The 3,812-nt window shown below is 46.1% G+C and overlaps 1 pseudogene; it reads right to left on the reverse strand.

Moving 5' to 3' along the window:
- Window positions 1–2,138: 2,138 nt before the first annotated feature.
- On the reverse strand, window positions 2,139–3,154 carry LOC146188533 (uncharacterized; annotated as a pseudogene).
- Between the last annotated feature and the right edge of the window lie 658 nt (window positions 3,155–3,812).

Here is a 3,812-nt window from a genome sequence, read left to right on the forward strand (position 1 = left end):
CATAGCCTCCCCAGTAAATCTATGTGACCGCCATAAAGTGATGAAGACATTTAAATTAAACAAAGCGCAACATATAATCAACCAACCTAGTTGGAATCCAGCTGATGTAATGTTCATTTGACGTCTGAAAAGCTGAAAAACGTCACACAGTTAACAGCCCACCTCAAGGTGTGACAAAACACAGGTTCTATTTCCTTCAAGAGTAAAAGGCCCAAATTTCACTTACATAATGGGTACAATTATTTAAGAAAAACTGTTCCATGACGAAACAAGCGCAAAGTAACTACTAATGTATATTTCTATATGTAAGTTATGCACACATATTCATAATTAGATGCGTTTACACAGCATAACAATATGGAAGAAATTGGGGGCACGTTTCGTGCGTTTTTCCAAGCAAAGCTTCTGTAAGAGCTGCGATCATGAAGCGTGCCCCGTGGCAAGCATAAGATTCTTCATGAGTAGTGCTGTGCCGAATTTACCTCGTAGACTTTCAGAGCCTCACGAAAAGGTATTTGAATAGGCTTGACCAAGGCACACCCTTGACCATTTCAGCAGAAAATTTGGAGCGGAAGTATAGGGAGCATTGTCCTGCCTAATTCCTTCTGTTTCACATTCTCCTGGGCACTGCTGGGATTTACTTCACAAAAATCTTATTTTACGTGTTTTCCTGCCGCGAACCTAATGCCCTGTTTGGCGCGCTTTGCTGAGTTCTAAAAAAATGACTCTTGTCTGATACGTTTCAGCAAAGATTCATGCTCTTATAGACTCTTATGGTAACAAGCCCGAGACATCATGTGCCTTCTCTTCACATCTATCAGCGATGAGCTCTCTACTCAATAATAGTTGTGGGTCATATGTGGTAGCATGCTAGCACAAAATTGGAAACCCTTGGTGAGGCTGATAACGCACCTGCATAGCACTGTTTTCTGATCTTCTACGGTTTTCGCATGGGCATTGTTTGTCGAGCGAAACTTTCCTTTTTCTTCAGTTCCAAGTACGTCGTAGATGCGGCACAGCAAAACTCTTAAGCGGAATCCTGTTTTTCACTGGGATATATTACAAAGCACTTTTATAAAGAACTAGCCATTAATCCTTACGGCATCCGGTTTCTACCCGTACAAAGTGACGACGTCCCATATGACATGACTATGGTGCAGGGCCTCCACAGCATTTGGAAAACGTGTATAGCATTTAGGCACGCCGAAGAAAATGTACAATCGGTCAGGGACAACTTCATTGAAAGTGACACATTTCTCAGAGGTGTTCTCGGCAGTCAGCCTGAGCAGCCTCAGTAGATGAATGTAATTAACGCATTGATCATAATATATGGTTTGGTTTGGTTTGTGGGGTTAACGTCCCAAAGCAGCTCAGACTATGAGAGACGCCGTAGTGGAGGACTCCGGAATTTTCGACCACCTGGGCTTCTTTAACCCCAGGTGGTCGATATTTCTGATCATAATGAAAACGCTTTAAGAAATCATAAGTCAAAGGTAGGGTAATGATTTTTATGCCTGTATTTACTTTGTTGACTGGCAATTAGGAAAAAAAAACAGGGCGTAGAGCAGTTGGTAAAGCTTTTTGTTTTTCTTTATTGCCTAATTTATTATCACCTCTGCTGGTGATCCAAGTTATGGAGGTTCGATTACCAGTGATGACAGGGTATATTTCTTTATTTATTTTAATAACGTGCGCCCTCGAACGTATGACATTCTTTGCCGAAATCCTCTGCCCACAGCTTCTGCTGAAAACAATGAGGCATTAAAGGCTTTCGCCATAAAAGGTCACATGTTCAAATATCGCAGCGCTACCTGAAACAGAAGTCCGAAAATTGCAAGCTGATGCGCCAGCCAGTACATATCAAATAATTGGTTTGGAGGAAGTGAAAGGCACAATATTTATCAGACTTGTTTTTGTGGACACGTGAACCGCGCCCGTAAGAGAGCGGGAGAACGGTGGGAAGGGTAGTGGATAGAGAAAAATTCAGGTGCCGTAGTGGACGGTTTCGGAGTAATTTCGACTTCCTGGGGACCTGTGATGTGATGTGATAACAACTTAATTTTTCCACCAGAAAAGGAGGCCCCCAATATCCGCCCCAGTCACACAGGCCTAAGGGACGGGAGCCGAGACCTCCGCGATCAGAAGCAGGCACAGAGGTCTTGGCTCTTCGCGGCTTCTTCCGCCAGGCGGATGGCTTATTGCTGTGGAGCAGGGACCTCGCTCCGCAGCAGGGCTTCCCAGGCTTCTCTACAATTTATATTTGTTTTAGCCCCTGGGAAGCTAGCACATTCCCAGATTATATAGTTGAGGGTCCCTCTATTCCCACAGTGCTTGTATTTATCGTTTTTTCTATCGTCCATGTGGACATAATATGCCCAGACCGGGTTTACAAAGTTCCCAGCTTGCAGGCGACGCCACGTGACTGCCTCCCTATTGTTCAAACTTTTATCCGGGGGTGGTACCAGTCTCCTGCTTAACCTGTCGTTTTGAATAATCTCCACATACTGTTGCAGACGCTCGTCCATCTTCCAGCAGTCGGGCGGCTCCACAGTTACCCGGAAGTAGAGAGCTCGGGCTAACTTGTGGGCCACTTCGTTGCCAGGAACGGAATTATGTGCACGGATCCAAATTAGGGAAACTTTTCGGTTTAATCGTATACTGGCCAGATTCCTGGCCGCTTCCGGCGAGACCCTACCCTTTCCAAATTCCAAATAGCCGTTTTGCTATCGCTGATTATGAAATTGGCTTGCGTTCCGACGCAAGCGAGCGCTGTAGCAACGTTTTCGGCCGTTTCAGCGTTGCGGCTTCTAATGGTGGCGGCTGATACCGGGGCACCTCGGCCGTCGACCACAGAAGCGACCGCCGTCCCAGTTTCGCCGCTTGCCGCATCCATGTACGCAACCGACTTGCTGTCCATCGAATCGAAGCGTCTGATTAGTGCTTCTGCTTTCTTCTCCCTTCTCTCTGTGTTGAATACGGGATGCATGTTACGAGGGAGGGTGGGGGGGATACTTGATTTTTCTCGTAGTCCCCTATCTGTCTCCAGGCCTACCATTTCCAGTATAGTTCTCCCTGTGGTCTTTCGACTTAATCTTTCCAGCTGCGAAACTCTGACAGCCTCCGCTATTTCGTCCCAGCTATTGTGCACTCTCATAGAAAGGAGCTTCTCTGTGGATGTGGTAATTGAAAAGCCCAGGGCCATCTTTATGCACCGTCCAATGAGAGTTCTCCTCCGACCTGATATTTAAGAACGGCTTGGCGTTGCTCACGCGGCGTATTACGTAAGCTTCGGTTAGTTTAAGCAAGCTTCTTTCCTTCAGGACTCGTCTTTTCAACGCGATCCGTCTCAAGACGCCAATGGCTTGCGTGGCGAATCCCTCTAGCTTTTTATTGTTCCATCATTATATCCATTCTGCTGAATAAATAGTACTAAGATTCATATTTGATCTACCTTTGGAACTCGTTTCACTTCTACTTAAGTGTCAGATTCCCAACTGCGCTTGCATCGGAGTGACTTTGGGTTATAGATGAATAATTCCGATTTTTGCGGCGAGCATGATAGACCCCTACTGGCAGCGTAGTCTACGACAGTGTCCGCCGCCGCCTGCAGGCGCTCCTCAATGCTCGCATCACAACCCTGGTTAACCCAGATATTGATGTCATCCGCATAAATACTGAAATTTAGCCCCTTTTTGCTCCTCAGAGCTTGTGGGGGGCCCCTCATTGCAACATTGAAAAGGAACGGGGAGAAAACCAAACCTTGAGGTGTCCCCCTGCTCCCCAATTTCACTATGAGGGATTGAATGTCTTGA

This window comes from Amblyomma maculatum, chromosome 5 (genome assembly GCF_055883805.1).
Source record: "Amblyomma maculatum isolate TAMU_Amacu chromosome 5, ASM5588380v1, whole genome shotgun sequence".
NCBI classification, from domain to species: domain Eukaryota; kingdom Metazoa; phylum Arthropoda; class Arachnida; order Ixodida; family Ixodidae; genus Amblyomma; species Amblyomma maculatum.